This window comes from Bombina bombina, chromosome 4, assembly GCF_027579735.1.
Source record: "Bombina bombina isolate aBomBom1 chromosome 4, aBomBom1.pri, whole genome shotgun sequence".
In the NCBI taxonomy this organism is placed as follows: Eukaryota; Metazoa; Chordata; class Amphibia; order Anura; family Bombinatoridae; genus Bombina; species Bombina bombina.
Window position 1 is genome coordinate 37,314,951 of NC_069502.1, and position 18,843 is coordinate 37,333,793.

General features: G+C 41.9%; 1 protein-coding gene across 2 annotated transcripts in view; it reads right to left on the minus strand.

Moving 5' to 3' along the window:
* Positions 1-18,843, minus strand: part of MAPRE3 (microtubule associated protein RP/EB family member 3) — a 520,309-nt gene that overhangs the window by 221,589 nt on the left and 279,877 nt on the right. The window lies entirely within an intron of this gene.

The following is an 18,843-nucleotide window of genomic DNA, read 5'->3' on the forward strand; positions in this document are numbered from 1 at the left end:
TTAGGGTTTATTTTATAGGTAAGTATTTAGTTTTAAACAGGAATAATTTATTTAATTATAGTAAATTTATTTCGTTTTATTTAAATTATATTTAACTTAGGAGGGTGTTAGGGTTAGGGTTAGACTTAGGTTTAGGAGTTAATAACTTTATTATAGTAGCAGCGACGTTGGGGGCGGAAGATTAGGGGTTAATAATTGTAGGTAGGTGGCGGCGATGTTAGGGAGGGCAGATTAGGGGTTAATAAGTGTAGGTAGGTGGCGGCGACGTTGGGGGGGGGACAGATTAGGGGTTAATAAATATAATATAGGTGTCGACGATGTTAGGGACAGCAGATTAGGGGTTCATAGCTATAATGTAGGTGGCGGCGGTGTCCGGAGCGGCAGATTAGGGGTTAATAATATAATGCATGTGTCAGCGATAGCGGGGGCGGCAGATTAGGGGTTAATAAGTGTAAGGTTAGGGGTGTTTAGACTCAGGGTTCATGTTAGGGTGTTAGGTGTAGACTTAGAAACTGTTTCCCCATAGGAAACAATGGGGCTGCGTTAGGAGCTGAACGCTGCTTTTTTTGCAGGTGTTAGGTTTTTTTTTCAGCCAGCTCAGCCCCATTGTTTCCTATGGGGAAATCGTGCACGAGCACGTTTTTCCAGCTTACCGCTACCGTAAGCAACGCTGGTATTGAGGGTTGAAGTGGCGCTAAATTTGGCTCAACGCTCACTTTTCTGAGGCTAACGCAGCCATTCAGACAACTCGTAATACCAACATTGTTTAAAGGGTACACTGGAAAAAAAAGGCTTGTTAGCAACGCAGGTCTTTACCGACAAAACTCTAAATCTAGCCGTAAATATTTTTGCATTTGTCATATTGTGTGACCCCCATGATCAATAACATCCACACAGCCCATCTCCCTGAATTATGTGTGAAGAGAAACCATCTCAGTATGTCATGTGACACAGGCAGGAGAGCGCAGAGGGGACAAGAGGGTGCGATCTAGTTATAACAGTCTGATCTTGAACATTGATACAAATTGAAACCCTCATTTTAAAAAAGACAATCTCAAATGTAGAATCACATGGTGAAAGTACAAATGGTAAATATTTAGGGCCAGATTAACAGTGAAGTGTTATTGTTAGCTCGAGTAGCGTAAATGTAATGTCATTTTGTATATACCAAGGTAGTTAGGCAAACAAGGATTTGGAGTAACCAAGGGGAAATATATTTATTTAATACTTTTAAGTTAAACCTTTTATTAAGAATGTGTGAGCATCTCATTCAGTGTACAGCTTGCCACATGTTTCCATCACTGGAGCAGCCGCTTCTGGGATTATATGTTTGTGGCAAGTGTGAGCATATTGTCTCTTTAGAAACTCGTATTGGAGATCCGGAGGGACGAATTGCAACACTGCATGAAATTCAGACACCTGAAAGGGATAGGACAGAGCTGGTTGTTAATGGTTCCAGCAGTGGGAATGGGGAGGATTCAGATGAGGAGACTCCAGGATGTAGCTGGGTCACAGTTAGAGGGCGAAGTAAAGGTAAACGGAAGAGACAGGCCAGTTCTGAGCTGGTACACCCCAACAGATTTGCCAGATTAAGTGAAGATGTTGGGGATATCAGTTCAGGGGTGGCAGTGTCAGAGAGGGCTGGTTTGCCTAGTATAGTGAACAGTCCTTTAGTTGTGGAAGAGGAGCATACTATGGTGGGCAGTCCTTCAGTCATGGAAGAGGGCCATACAAGTCAGGGCCTGAGGCAGATGTTAGTGGTAGGAGACTCTATTATTAGAAAGGTTGATAGGGTAATTTGTCAGCCAGACCCTTTAAATAGAACAGTTTGCTGTCTTCCAGGGGCTCGTGTTAGGCATATTGTGGAGCGTATTGATAGATTGTTAGAGGGATGTGGGTCTAATCCTGCAGTCATGGTGCATATTGGTACTAATGAAGGAATCAGCGGGAGATGGAGAGTCCTAAAAAATGACTTCAGGGAGTTAGGTAGCAAGCTTAAAGCAAGGACCTCCAAAGTAATATTTTCTGAGATATTACCAGTGTCGTGTGCTAACTCAGTAAGGAAGAAGGAGCTAAGGTCTGTTAATTCATGGTTAAAAACATGGTGTAAAAATAAGGGGTTTGACTTTTTAGAGCACTGGGCTGATTTTTCACTAGGGTACAATGTGTACATTAAGGATGGATTGCACCTGAATGACATGGGTGCAGGTGTGTTGGGGAAAAGGATGTTTAGAGAACCTTTTAAACTAGGCAAAGGGGGGGGGAGGGTCAGTTAGAACACAATAGAACAGAGAGATCAGTCTGTGAATCTGTCACTCCCTTAATATCTCAAGGAAGGGATGACTAAGAAATGTCACATTAGAAAGTATGGAGGAAAGAGCACCAAGTAGCAGCAGAAAGCACATGAAAATTAAATGTATGACAACAAATGCAAGAAGCATGACAGGTAAAATAGGGGAGCTGACGCTCTTAGTTGCAGAAGAGGACTATGATGTTATCAGTATAACTGAAACTTGGTGGGATGATTCACATGACTGGGCAGTTAACTTAGGGTTATACTTTATTTAGGAGGGACAGGAATAATAAAAGGGGTGGAGGAATCTGCATGTATATTAAACCTAACCTAAAACCTACAATAAGGGAAGATATTTATGATACAATGTAGAGACTCTGTAGGTTGAAATAAAGAGTGGGGGGGGGGGGGGAAATCCTAAAAAAATATTACTAGGAACATGCTACAAGCCCCCTAACATTATTGACCTGGAGGAAACTCAACTACTAATGCAAATAGGTAAGGCTGCTAATAACAGTGCTGTAATTATGGGAGATTTTAACTACCCTGATATAAACTGGGCCAATGAAACTAGTAATTCAGCTAAGGGGGATAGATTTTTAAATGTTCTCAGGGATAACTTCTTGTCACAATTAATAGAGGAGCCAACTAGGAGTAAAGCTATATTGGATTTAGTGCAATCAAACAATACAGATATAATATCAAACATAGAAGTCAAAGAACATTTGGGTAACAGTGACCATAACATGGTCACATTTGAAATCTCTTTTCATATGCAGTGTCTTAAAGGTTTAACTAAGACTTTTAACTTAAAAAAAGCAAAATTCAACGATTTAAGGAAATCATTAAATAATATAAATTGGGACAATGTATTCTCTAATAAAAATACAGAGGATAAATGGATAATATTTAAAACGTTGTTAAATAAATATACATATCAACAAATACCATATGGTTATAAAAATAAAAACAGAATTTATGCTTACCTGATAAATTTCTTTCTCTTGTGATGTATCGAGTCCACGGATTCATCCATACTTGTGGGATATTCTCCGTCCCTACAGGAAGTGGCAGAGAGAGCACCCACAGCAGAGCTGTCTATATAGCTCCTCCCTTAGCTCCACCCCCCAGTCATTCGACCGAAGGCTAGGAAGAAAAAGGAGAAACTATAGGGTGCAGTGGTGACTGAAGTTTTTTAAATAAAAATATACTACCTGTCTTAAATAGACAGGGCGGGCCGTGGACTCGATACATCACAAGAGAAAGAAATTTATCAGGTAAGCATAAATTCTGTTTTCTCTTGTAAGATGTATCGAGTACACGGATTCATCCATACTTGTGGGATACCAATACCAAAGCTTTAGGACATGGATGAAGGGAGGGACAAGACAGGTTCCTTAAACGGAAGGCACCACTGCTTGTAGAACCTTTCTCCCAAAAATAGCCCCCGAAGAAGCAAAAGAATCGAATTTGGAAAATTTGGAAAAAGTATGAAGTGAAGACCAAGTCGCCGCCTTACAAATCTGTTCAACAGAAGCCTAATTTTTAAAAACCCATGTGGAAGCCACTGCTCTAGTAGAATGAGCAGTAATTCTTTCAGGAGGCTGCTGGCCAGCAGTCTCATAAGCCTTACGGATGATGATTTGCAGCCAAAAAGAAAGAGAAGTAGCCGTAGCCTTTTGACCTCTCCGCTTACCAGAATAGACAACAAACAATGAAGATGTTTGACGGAAATCTTTGGTTGCTTGTAAGTAGAACTTTAAAGCACGAACCACATCAAAGATTGTGCAACAGACGTTCCTTCTTTGAAGAAGGATTAGGACACACCGAAGAAACAACAATTTCCTGATTGATATTCCTATTAGAAACAACCTTAGGAAGTAATCCAGGTTTGGTACGTAAAAACCACCTTATCTGCATGGAAAATAAGATAAGGTGAGTCACACTGTAAAGCAGATAGCTCAGAAACTCTTCGAGCCGAAGAGATAGCTACTAAAAACAAATCTTTCCAAGATAGAAGCTTAATATCTATGGAATGCATAGGTTCAAACGGAACCCCTTGAAGAACTTTAAGAAACAAGTTTAGGCTCCATGGCGGAGCAACAGGTTTAAATACAGGCTTGATCCTGACCAAGGCCTGACTAAACGCTTGAACGTCTGGAACATCTGCCAGACGTTTGTGTAAAAGAATAGACAAAGCAGATATTTGTCCCTTTAAGGAACTAGCTGATAATCCCTTCTCCAATCCTTCTTGGAGAAAAGACAAAATTCTAGGAATCCTAATCTTACTCCATGAGTAACCCTTGGATTCACACCAACAAAGATATTTGCGCCAAATCTTATGATAGATTTTCCTGGTGACAGGCTTTCTAGCCGGAATCAGGGTATCAATGACCGACTCAGAGAAACCATGCTTTGATAAAATCAGGCGTTCAATCTCCAATCAGTCAGACGCAGAGAAATTAGATTTGGATGCTTAAACGGACCTTGGATTAGAAGGTCCTGTCTCATTGGCAGAGTCCACGGTGGAACAGATGACATGTCCACCAGGTCTGCATACCAAGTCCTGCGTGGCCACGCAGGCGCTATCAGAATCACCGAAGCTCTCTCCTGCTTGATTCTGGCAACCAGACGTGGGAGGAGAGGAAACGGTGGAAATACATAAGCCAGATTGAAGGACCAGGGCACTGCTAGAGCATCTATCAGTACCGCCTGGGGATCCCGGGACCTGAACCCGTAACGCGGAAGTTTGGCGTTCTGTTGGGACGCCATCAGATCCAATTCTGGTGTGCCCATAGCTGAGTCAGCTGGGCAAATACCTCCGGATGGAGCTCCCACTCCCCCGGATGAAAAGTCTGACGACTTAGGAAATGCGCCTCCCAGTTCTCTACCCCTGGGATATGGATTCCTGAGAGATGGCAAGAGTGATCCTCCGCCCATCGGATAATTTTGGTTACCTCCATCATCGCTAGAGAACTCCGTGTTCCTCCTTGATGATTGATATAGGCTACAGTCGTGATGTTGTCCGACTGAAATCTGATGAATTTGGCCGCAGCAAGCTGAGGCCACGCCTGAAGCGCATTGAATATCGCTCTCAGTACTAGAATGTTTATCGGGAGGAGAGATTCCTCCCGAAACCATAAGCCCTGTGCTTTCAGGGATTTCCAGACTGCACCCCAGCCTAGCAGGCTGGCATCTGTCGTTACTATGAGCCGTTACTATGGCCTGCGGAAACATATTCCCTGAGACAGGTGGTCCTGAGACAACCACCAGAGAAGAGAATCTCTGGTCTCTTGGTCCAGATGCAGTTGAGGAGATAAATCTGCATAATCCCCATTCCACTGTTTGAGCATGCATAGTTGCAGTGGTCTGAGGTGTAGGTGGGCATAAGGAACTATGTCCATTGCCGCTACCATAAGTCCGATTACCTCCATACACTGAGCCACTGATGGCCGAGGAATGGAATGAAGAGCTCGGCAAGTGATTAAAAGTTTTGATTTTCTGACCTCCGTCAGAAATATTTTCATTTCTACCGAGTCTATCAGAGTCCCTAGGAAGGAAACTCTTGTGAGAGGGACGAGAGAACTCTTTTTTTATATTCACCTTCCACCCGTGAGATCTCAGAAAAGCCAACACGATGTCCGTGTGAGACTGGTAGCCGTGGCCAACCCGAAAGGAAGGGCCACAAACTGGTAATGCCTGTCCAGAAAGGCGAATCTGAGGAATTGATGATGATCTCTGTGAATAGGGATGTGTAGATACGCATCCTTTAAGTCCACGGTGGTCATATATTGACCCTCCTGGATCAGAGGAAGAGTAGTCCAAATAGTCTCCATCTTGAAAGATGGTACTCTGAGGAATTTGTTTAGAATTTTGAGATCCAAGATTGGTCTGAAAGTTCCCTCTTTTTGGGAACCACAAACAGGATGGAGTAAAAACCTAGCCCTTGTTCCGCTCTTGGAACTGGGCGAATCACTCCCATGGTATGTAGGTCTTCTACACAGCGTAAGAACACCTCTCTCTTTGTCTGGTTTGCAGACAATTGAGAAATGTGAAATCTCCCCCTTGGGGGGGAGTCTTTGAAGTCCAGAAGATATCCTTGGGACACAATTTCTAAAGCCCAGGAATCGTGAACATCTCTTGCCCAAGCCTGAGCAAAGAGAGAGAGTCTGCCCCTACTACATCCGGTCCCGGATCGGGGGCTACCCCTTCATGCTGTCTTAGAGGCAGCAGCAGGCTTCTTGGCCTGTTTACCTTTGTTCCAAGCCTGGTTAGGTCTCCAGACTGACTTGGATTGGACAGAATTCCCCTCTTGTGCTGCAGGGGAAGCTGAAGCGGGACCACCCTTGAAGTTCCGAAAGGAACGAAAATTATTTTGTTTGGTCCTCATCTTATTTGTTTTATCCTGAGGGAGGGCATGGCCTTTCTCTCCAGTGATGTCTGAAATAATTTCTTTCAGTGCAGGCCCGAATAGGGTCTTTCCTTTGAAAGGGATGTTCAACAATTTAGATTTTGATGACACATCAGCAGACCAGGATTTAAGCCATAACGCCCTGCGTGCTAAAATGGCAAAACCTGAATTCTTTGCTGCTAATTTAGCCATTTGGAAAGCGGCATCTGTAATGAAAGAAGTAGCCAACTTAAGGGCCTTAATTCTATCCATAATATCCTCTAATGGAGTCTCCACCTGGAGAGCCTCTTCTAGAGCCTCAAACCAGAAAGCAGCTGCAGTAGTTACAGGAACAATGCATGCAATAGGTTGGAGAAGAAAACCTTGATGAACAAAAATTTTCTTTAGGAGACTCTCTAATTTTTTATCCATAGGATCTTTGAAAGCACAACTGTCTTCGATAGGTATAGTTGTACGCTTAGCAATAGTAGAAATAGCTCCCTCCACCTTAGGAACAGTCTGCCACGAGTCCTGTATGGTGTCAGATATGGGAAACATTTTCTTAAAAACAGGAGGGGGAGCAAACGGAATACCTGGTCTATCCCACTCTTTAGTAACAATAGTCACAATCCTCTTAGGGACTGGAAAAACCTCAGTGTAAACAGGAACCTCTAAGTATCTGTCCATTTTACACAATTTCTCTGGGACCACTATAGGGTCACAATCGTCTAGAGTAGTTAATACCTCCTTGAGCAATAAGCGGAGGTGTTCAAGCTTAAATTTAAAGGCCGTCATATCAGAATCTGTCTGAGGGAGCATCTTTCCTGAATCAGAAATCTCTCCCTCAGATAACAAATCCCTTACCCCTACTTCAGAACATTGTGAGGGTATATCGGATACGGCTACTAAAGCGTCAGACGGCTCAGCATTTGTTCATAACCCAGAGCTGACACGCTTTCCTTGTAAACCAGGCAGTTCAGAGAAAACCTCTGTGAGGGTTTTATTCATAACTGTGGCCATGTCTTGTAAAGTAAATGAATTAGACGCACTAGAGGTACTTGGTGTCACTTGTGCGGGCGTTACTGGTTGTGACACTTGGGGAGAGCTAGATGCTAAACTCTCATTTCCTTCTAACTGAGAATCATCTATTGCAATATTTTTAAGTGCTAAAATATGCTCTTTATAATTTATAGACATATCAGTGCAAGTGGGACACATTCTAAGAGGGGGTTCCACAATGGCTTCTAAACACATAGAACAAGGATTCTCCTTGGTGTCAGACATGTTAAACAGGCTAGTAATGTAACAAGCAAGCTTGGAAAACACTTTAATCAAAGTAAATAACACTTTAAACAAAAACGGTACTGTGCCTTTAAGAGAAAAAAAGCTGCACAAACTCTGCAAAACAGTGTAAAAAAGCAGTAAGCACAACGAAATTTTTACAGTAGCATCATAAAGCCTTAGTAACTTTGCACAACTATGCAAATAAACAATTAACCCCTTAGTGTAAAAACCGGATTGAAAAAACTTCAAAACCGGTAAAATAACATTCAGCACCTTGCCACAGCTCTGCTGTGGCGCCTACCTGCCCTTTAGGAACGATTTGTGGGGGGAAAAAACTCTTTACAGCCCTCAAATACAGCAGGAATCTCTGGAGAAGTAGCTGGATGCTTCTGAGGTAAATAAACTGTGCAACTGAAAATAGGCCCCTCCCACCTCACTCGAAGTTATGGGGCCTAAAAAACACCACAGAGTGTTTCTTAAACTAGCCATGTGGGTTAATAACCCTTAAACAAGCCACAATGACCCCTTAAAGTCCCTCAAAAAACGTTATATTTGTAATTAAACCAAAACGTTTTTTCCTATTAGTGTCACCAGTAACTATGAGCCCTTTATGCAAGCTTGGATTCCTCTTTTACTGAATACAGCTTACCCTTCCCTCATAGGGATATTGCCAGCCTTTTCTAGAAATAACAGTCTGTCTAGAAAAAAATAGACTGAACATACCTTAATGCAGTTTAGCCTGCAAACTGTTCCCCCAACTGAAGTTTTCCTGTACTCTTCAGCCTTTGTGAGAACAGCAGTGGATCTTAGTTACAAAATGCTAAGATCATCATCCTCCTTTCAGAAATCTTCATCCCTTTTCTGCCAGAGAGTGAATAGTACACACCGGTACCATTTAAAATAACAAACTTTTGCTTGAGAAAATAAAAACTAACATTTTTGTCACCACACTCCTCTTTGCCCTTCCTAGCAGTTAAGCAGGCAGAGAGAATGACTGGGGGTGGAGCTAAGGGAGGAGCTATATAGACAGCTCTGCTGTGGGTGCTCTCTCTGCCACTTCCTGTAGGGAAGGAGAATATCCCACAAGTATGGATGAATCCGTGGACTCGATACATCTTACAAGAGAAAATAAAAAATCAAAGCCGTTGTGGATAAATAAAAATGTGTTAAGAGAAATTAGGAAAAAACGTAGGGCATTTAAATTACTCAAAGAAAATAGTACAGACTCAACAAATAAGCAATCAAATTAGCCAAAATTGAAAATGAAAAATTAATTGCAAAGGATTCTAAGTCTAACCCTAAAAGGTTCTTTAAGTACATAAATAGCAAAAAATCTATGATGACAGGGAGAAGGCTGAGGTACTAAACCAGTTTTTTTCTTCAGTATACACAAGCGAGGAACCATTAGATGATACTTTGGAACAAAATAGAACATGCCAGTCCATACCATTAACTGGGTTATGTTTAGAGGATATCAGGAAAAAAATGGATAATATTAAGGTAAATAAAACTCCAGGCCCAGATGGAATACACCCAAGGGTGTTAAGGGAACTTAGCACTATTATAGACAAACCTCTACTCTTAATTTTTCAAGACTCATTATCCTCAGGCATGGTACCCCAGGATTGGCGTAAAGCTGATGTGGTGCCACTCTTCAAAAAGGGAAGCAGGGATGATCCAGGAAGCTATAGACCAGTTAGTCTGACATCAATAGAGGGGAAGATATTTGAAGGGATTATAAGGGACTATATTGATGAGCATATTCGTGTAAACAAGATTATGAGTTCTAATCAGCATGGTTTTAGGAGAAATAGATCATGTCAAACTAATCTAATTAGATTCTACGAGGAAGTAAGTAAAAATATAGATAAAGGGGAATCAGTTGATGTGATATACTTATATTTTGCAAAGGCATTTGATACAGTGCCACATGAGAGATTAATGCACAAAATTAAGGGACTGGGAATATCTGAAAATGTTAGCTCATGGATAAATAACTGGATAAAAGATAGGGAGCAACGAGTAGTAGTAAATGGATCATACAAAGGTAATCAGTGGAGCCCCCCAGGGATCAGTATTGGGCCCCGTTCTTTTTAATATTTTTATAAATGACTTGGAGCAAGGATTAAATAGCGACATCTCTATTTTTGCAGATGATACTAAGTTAAGTAAGGTCTTTAGATCAGAGCAGGATGAACTTTCATTACAAAGGGATCTGCAAAAATTAGAAGTATGGGCAGGTAATTGGAAAATGAGATTTAATACGGAAAAATGCAAGGTTCTACATTTTGGAAGTAAAAATAAGCAGGCAACATATTTTTTAAATGGGACAAGACTTAGCCAAACAGAGGAGGAAAGGGATTTGGGAGTAGTAATAGATAACAAGCTAAAGATGGGTGCACAATGCAGGGCAGCGGGTTTAAAGGCTAATAAGAGGAATTGATTCAAGGGGGGAAAGCATAATTCTGTCACTATAATATTAACCTATGAGGAGAGGCTAGCCAAACTGGGTCTGTTTTCTTTAGAAAAAAGGCGCTTGAGAGGTGACATGATTACTTTATATAAATATATTCAAGGCCCATATTCAGAGATGGCAGAAGCTCTGTTTATTCCAAGAAAATTGTTTCTGACAAGAGGTCACAATTTAAGGTTGGAGGAAAGGAGATTTAATCTCCTGCAATGGAAAAGTTTTTTCACTGTAAGAGCAATAAAATTGTGGAACTCATTACCAAAGGAGGTAGTGAATGCCAATACCCTAGATACATTTAAAAATAGTCTGGATACATTCCTGTATATAAACAAAATTCATGGATATGATTGCTAGTATTAAATGAGTCACCTTTTAGTGGGGTTATTTAAGCTTAATTGGAGCTTTTTGTAAGTATTTTAGATTTGTATAGGTTGAACTCAATGAACTTCAGTCTTTTTTCAACCTTATCTACTATGTTACTATGTTTTATGTTATATACTTGGACACACGTATATAATTATTTTAGTCCACCTTAAGGGCTGTTCTTTTCACTCTGAAGCTCAGCTCATTCTTACTTTTCCCTGTTTAATTACTATCAGCTGAGAGTTTCCTTGCTTGTTGAAAGGATTTGCGAAGCAGAGAGACTAGCTGCTAGCAACTATAGGATATTGGTGAGAGCTCTCACTGAAATAATCTATTTATGCTCCTGAATTTATTATTTGGATTTACAATTACTTTAATCATTTTTGGAGTTAAACAGCCACATATACAGTACATCTGCTTCATCCACCAACCAGCCTCTCTTAAACAACAGCATGATGATATACGGGTCATCTGGAGATTTATACAGCATCACACTACCTTTTAATTACATGCATATTAAACTGGCATCCCTACAGATTCTTCTGGATTCCTCTGTGAGATACTGTAACTAGACACAGACAAGCACAATGATAAAAACTAAACGGTAAGCTCAGTTTAATTCTGCAGTGTACTATTTTTATTCCATAACCACTTCACCTCTAAATGAATACAAGATCACAAGCTCCTAATATTTTACTCTGTATTAGAGATGTGATCTTGTTACTTAAATAATGTAATTTAATATTAACTCCTTATTATCTGTCCAGCAGTTGTGCTCCAAAATAAAAGTAAAAACACAATCTAATGTTACAGTAGATGCGATCGCGATATTGTGGTGTTTTTTACCCTCAAATCCATATTGTAAGTGGCACTCTGTTAAAATTAACGCAAATTAGATTGAGTAAACTCAAAGTAATTTACACTCCCCATATTTTCTTTGGTGCTGTTGAGCTGCAATGTCTGCTCATATAACACGTTGAAAGTAAATCACTCAAATGCATTTAACTCTCAAACTTTTCAGGTTGCATAAAGTTAGGCCAAAGGAAACCGTTAAACTAAACTACTCTATTAACCACTAAACCCCCACATCACAAACTATCCCTTTATACTATTAACCCCTAAACCGCCACAACTCCATAGTAAACTACCCCTCTACTCTATTAACCCCTAAACCGCCACACCCTCACATCACAAACTACCCAACTACTCTATTAACCCCTAAACCGCCACACCCCCACATCGCAAACTACCCCACAACACTATTAACCCCTAACCACCCACAACCCCCAACACAAAAACATAAATTATGTTTACCTGATAATTTCATTTCCATCTGTATGGGAAGAGTCCACAGCTGCGTTCCTTACTTGTGGGAAATACTGAACCTGGCTTCCAGGAGGAGACAAAAACACCCCAGCCAAAGGCTTAAATACCTCCCCCACTTCCTCATAACCCCAGTAATTCTGCGAGGGAACAAGGAACAGTAGGAGAAATATCAGGGTGAAAAAGGGGCCAGAAGAAAAAAATTCAAATTTAGGGCCGCCCATCGGAGGACACAGGTGGGAGCTGTGGATTCTTCCCATACAGATGGAAATGAAATTATCAGGTAAGCATAATTTATGTTTCCCATCTTAAAAGGACACTGAACCCAATTTCTTTCGTGATTCAGATAGAGCTCTTTTGGTATCTTTATTTGAAATGCAAAAATGTAAGTTTAGATGCCGGCCCATTTTTGGTGAACAACCTGGGTTGTTCTTGCTGATTGGTGGATAAATTCATCCACCAATAAAAAAAGTGCTGTCCAGAGTCTGAACTAATAAAAAGCTTATATGCCTTCTTTTTCAAATAAATATAGCAAGAGAACGAAGAAAAATTGATAATAGGAGTAAATTAGAAAGTTGCTTAAAATTGCATGCTCTATCTGAATCACGAAAGAAAAAAATTGGGTGCGGTGTCCCTTTAATATGGGAAGAGTCCACAGCTGCATTCTTTACTTGTTACGTGAGAAACATATACCCAAGCTCTAGAGTACATGGAATGCTAACGGGAGGGAAAAAAGAGAGGCGGACCCTAATCTGAGGGCACCACAGCCTGCAAAATCTTTCTCCCGAAGGCTGCTTCAGCAAAAGCAAAAACATCAAACTTGTAAAATTTTGGAACAAGTATGTAAGGAGAACCAGGTAGCCGCTTTACAAATCTGATCCATAAAGGCCTGATTTTTGAAGGCCCAAGAGGAAAACACTGCTCTCATAGAATGAGCCGTAATCCTCAGAGAAGGCTTATGTCCTGCCGTTTCTATGCTAAACAGTTGACACTCCTCAGACAACAAGATAAGGAAGTCGAAGAGGCCCTCTGACCCCTACGCTTCCCGGAAAAGAGAACAAACAGAGAAAGAGGTTTGTCTAAATTCCTTCGTGGCCCGAAGATAGAACTTCAAGGCACAAACCACATCCAGAAATACGTTATAAACGTTCCTTCGACGAAGAAGAATTAGGACATAAGAAAGGAACCACAATCTCTTGATTGATGTTTCAAATTAACACATCCTTAGGAAGAAAACCTAACTTGGTTCGTAGAACAGCCTTATTGGCATGAAAAGCCAGATAAGGAGGGACGCATTGCAAGGCAGCAATCACAGATACTCTGTGCGCAGAAGCAATAGCCAGTAGAAAAGGAACCTTCCAAGACAACAATTTAACGTCCACTTCATGCATAGGCTCCAATGGAACCCGTTGCAAAACCTTAAGGACAAGATTTAAACTCCAAGGAGGAGCCTTAGATCTAAATACAGGTCTGATCCCAGCAGAGCCTTAACAAATGGCTGCACATCTGGAAGCTCTGCAAACCTCTTGTGTAGTAACACAGACAAGGCCGAAAACTGTCCCTTCAGGGGATTTGTAGAAAAGCCCTTCTCCAGTTCATCCTGGAGAACAGAATAAGTGGGTCCTCCACACCTTATGATAGATGCGACGAGCAACCAGCATACAAGCTTGAATGAGAGTAAAAATAACTCTCTCAGAAAACCCTCTCTTGGCTACGACTAAGCGTTCAATCTCCACGCAGTCAGCCTCAGAGAATCTAGACTTTGATGAACAAAGAGACCTTGGTCAGCAGATCCCTGCGACAAGGTAACTTCCACGGAGGAGATGATGACATCCCCACTAGATCCGCAAACTATATCCTTTGCGGGCCAAGACGGAGCAGTCAGTATCACTGACGCCTGCTTGACTCAAGCCACTACACTAGGAAGTAGTGGTAACGGTCGGAAAGGATAGATTGGATTGAACCTCCAATGCACCGCTAATGCATCTGTTAGCGCCGCCCCTGAGGATCCCTGTACCTCGACCCCTATCTGGGTAGCTTGGTATTGAGACGTTATAAGATCTTCCTCTTACAAATCTCTGCAAATACTCGTTATGGAGAGACCATTATCCCGGATGAAAGGATTGTCTGCTGAGGAAATCCGCTTCCCAGCTGTCAACACCCGGAATGTGGATCGCTGACAGCGAACAAATGCGGGTCTCCCCCACACCAGAATCTGAGATACTTCCCTCAAAACTAGGGAGCTTCTCGTTCCCCCCTGACGGTTGATGTAAGCCACCAAGGATATATTGTTTGATTGGAATCTGATTAACTGGGACGAACCCAGCAGAGGCCAAGCCTTCAGAGCATTATATATTGCCTGAAGATCGGAAAAAAATCAGGAGGGAGCTTTACCTCCTGAGACCAGAGGCCCTGTGCTTTCCTGGCACCCCAAACAGCTGCCCATCCTGACAGACTCGCAACCGTAGTCACAATCACCCAGAATGGTCTTGAGACGGATGTCCCTCAGGACAAGTGATCCAGACAAAACCACCAAGAGAATGATTCTCCCGACTGAATGTCCAGAGAAATCTGTTGAGACAGATCCGAATGATCGCCGTTCCACTAGTTCAGCATGCGCAGTTGCAACAGTCTGAGGTGAAACCTGGCAAAGGAAATTATGTCCAAGCTGGACACCATGAGACCAATCACCTCCATACACTGAGCCACAGATGGCCTAAAGGAGATCTGGAGGGCAAGCCATGGAACATAATTGAGAGGGCGGAACTAAGGACTCATCATATAAACAGGAATTACTCATTAGGAATAGAGGGAGTGCCCTCTAAAGTAACATAATCCTCCATCGCTAGTGCAATAACCGGAGAACTAGAGAAATAAACATCTTATTTTTTTTTAAAAAAACAGCACCCTTATACCCCAATGGCTGGGGCACTCACCACCTCCTATGACCCAGACAGTACAGAGATTTATGACTCCTCTCTGATAGACACCCGGTCAGGTAAAAGGAAATGAATCACATGGCGCACAATGCAGGACCGTCCCTGTTATGTAAGCTGCATGGCTCTCAAAGTGAAAGTGAAACCTGTAAATTCCATAACAGCCTATGAGCCTAACATCTCACACATAAAAGCAGCATAAAATCAAATAAACATATAAGATTATCCCCCTAAGAAGATATTAACCCTTAATTCTATATAGATAAAAGGAGTCACACTGTGACCCTGTCTTCTTGCGTTATCATACATGTATAAAATATGAAACGATCTTACCAGAATCTACGCCATGGAACAGAACACGGCCCTTCAAGTTTGACAGATAGTAGCATCGCTTCTAACATGGACTTGAGTGAAGAAAGCAGGCAGGGAAACTCGTCAATGCTGATTGCCTATGGAGCTGTTAATGAGTCGGGATGGTTTCGCAGAAAAACTCTCCCTGCATCTCCGGACTCTAACTTTCACCCATGCTCTCACTGAGAGGCTGACAGGACTACTTAAAACTCCAGTCCCATCTCGAAGAGTACTACCCTCCATAATAAACTAATGTTTTAACACTTCTCTGCCAACCTCCTGTGATGAAAGACAAAGAATGACTGGGGTTATGAGGAAGTGGGGGAGGTATTTATGCCTTTGGTTGGGGTGTCTTTGCATCCTTCTGGTGGCCAGGATCCTTTTTTTCCACAAGTAATGAATGCAGCTGTGGATTCTTCCCATATTAAGATGGAAAAATCCACTAACATCTAAACCAGCTAACCCCCCCCCCCCCCCACTTAACACTCCCTAAGTTACCCCCCCCCAAAAAAAAAAAAACCTAACCTTATCTGGAAGAAAAAATAAATAACAGATGAAGAAAAAAAAAAACACCATAACAAAAAAAACAAACAAATAACTAAAAATAAAAAAATCAGTTATGCCTATTTTTAAAACTAAAGCCCCATTTAAAAAAAAACAAAAACAATACTAACACTAAACTATAGCAATAGCTTTTAAAAGGGCTTTTTAGAATGTATTAACCTCTTCTTCTTCTTTTTTTAAACAAAAAAAAACACCATTCTACAAGTAACCCCCCCCCCCCCAGGCTATCTAAAAAAAACACTCTAAAAATTGCCATGAAAAGGGGATTTGGCTTGGCATTGCTGCCCAAAAAAAAACCTATTCTAAAAACAAAAACCCAATAGGAATGCAAGGGTACCCCTATATAAAGGAATAGGATTATTTATTTATTATTAATTTTTCTTCTTAAAACGGGGAGAGTCCACAGCTGCATTCATTACTTTTGGGAAATACAGAACCTGGCCACCAGGAGGAGGCAAAGACACCCCAGCCAAAAGGCTTAAGTACCTCCCCCACTTCCCTCATCCCCCAGTCATTCTTTGCCGTTTGTCACAGGAGGTTTGCAGAGAAGTGTGAGAAGATTACAGAATAGTCTCTTATAGAGGGACTGGAGTTTTAAGTAGTCCTGTCAGCCTCTCAGTGAGAGCATGGATGAAAGTTAAAGTCCGCAGATGCAGGGAGAGTCTTTCTGCAAAACCATCCCGACTCATATCAACAGCTCCATAAGCAATCAGCGTTGACGAGTTTCACTGCCTGCTTTCTTCAATTAAGTCCATGTCAGAAGCGACGCTACTATCGGTCAAACTTGAAGGACCGTGTTACTGTTCCATGGCATAGATTCCGGTAAGATCGTTTCATTTTCCTTTCACTGTGGGAATATAATGTAATGATAGAACACAGGGTCTCAGTGGGACTCCTTTAGCTTTATGGAATCTAGGGTTAATATCTCCTGAGGGGGGTTAATGAACAATGGGGGACTTTCAGCATATTTTTTATGTGATTCTGTCTGCTTATGTGTAGTGATGTTGGGGCTCATGGCTTTTTCGGAATGTACAAGTTTTTCGAGCTACGCAGTTCTTGATGGGACTGGCACGCTTTTCCTTGACCTGTTGGTTGTACCTCGCGACTGGGCGTAGTCACGTTTTCGTTCTCCATTTTCTTGACCGAGTGTCGTTGGAGAGGGTCTGTTTTCTACTCGTCTGGGTCATAGGAGGTGGTGAGTGCCCCATCCATTGGGGGTGTGAGGTGCCAGTTATTTTTGTCTAAAATTTGTCTGGTCAAGTTATAGAGGATTCTGATTTTTCAGAATCTGTTTACTGCTTAGATTGTATGGAGGCCAGCCCAATCAATTATGTTCTGTATGCCGTAATAGAGTGCTGATTTTTTCCTCTGGGGAAAGATTAGAGACCGCTGAGCCGTCTGCCTCTGAGGATTCTGTGTCCCGTGACGTGCGTTCCCTGGAATTTTCTGTTCCTACACAGGCAGTTGTCCCAAATAACGTTACCCCTGCTCCGGAAGGACATTTATTTCCACCAGAGGTTGCTACTCGGTTGCGCATGGCCATATTTTTGGCGTTGGCGCATTTACAGCTTCCTGAGGGCCAGCAAAGACCTTATCCGTGTCCTCTTAACCTGTGGGTGCCAGGTGAGACGGGTCTTTCCTCTGGGGGACCGTTTTCTTCTGAGGCTTCAGGGGTACAGCCGTCAGGGTCGGGGCCTTCAAATGCCCTGCCGGAGATGAGTTTTGCCTTTAGATTCAGACTGATGCGTGTACTGCTGAGGCAGGTATTGGAGGCTTTGGAGGATTTTAGTCTTTATTTACAACCGGATCCTCAGTCTTCTGATTCTGATGGCAAACAGCGCTAGACGAGTGGAGGGATGTGGATCCTACTCCCGATTGTCTTTTGTTTGTGTATCTAATCCTAGTTCTGAGCTCTTGAGGAATCAGGCTGTTTCTATTCCTTTTTGGCGTTTCACCTGCGGGTGCTGCCTACTTTATTTTGATACGGTTAGGATGTGTTTCTTTTATTTCCGTAGCTTGAGACCGTTATAATCCTTTTCCTTTTAGGAATATTTTTTCTTCTCTGGGATTTTGATACTATCGATTTTATGGTCGTGATGGTTGTTGCTTCCGGTGGAAGTCACACAAAAAAACAAAATAAGAGACAATGTTTAAGCCTCAGCGCTTATTTGTATGTCGTTTGTCTGTTTGTTTAGTCTAGCCCTGCTAGGGTTTAAAACTTTCAGTTAGCCCTTGAACAGGTCGGTTGTACCCTGGTCAGCAGGCTTGTGCTGGTTGGGTACTAGTTTACTCTGTTCTTTTGAGGTTTATATCAGACATGTTGTATCCTTGACAACAGGCTGGTCCTGTTTGGGTACTAAGTTTGCTTACTTCTTGTTAAGAGGTTATAGGAGGTTCTTCTTTCCTAGATGTCAGGCTGAGCCTAGTTTATTTTATCTTGGTGGTCCGCCCGTCGTTGGTTCATACTCAATACTAAGTGTTTTGTCCCTGCATAGCTTGCATGGCTAGCTGGGTTTACGATTCCTGCTGTGGCAGTATATTTGTAGTTCCTAAGGTCCTTTGGAACTCTCTTCTGAGGGGGATCAGATGACTGCTTGGAGATCTTCATAATCTGGTGTAGGGGGTGATTGTTCCCCTCTATTGGTACTCCTTTGTGGATCATATTATCCTATTTTAAGCTCTCCTTCGCCAGTGCTTTTTTTCCCACTTTTTTGAGGTTTGTTGTACTTTTTGCTTCCCCTCGCCTTTTGGGGTACGTCTTCCGGTCATCTGGTTGAGGAGACCTGGTTCTTCGGGACCACTTTTTCCTTGCACTATCCTCTTTTTGATCCTTATACTTGGGGATCTGGGGGATTATTATGCAGTCTCT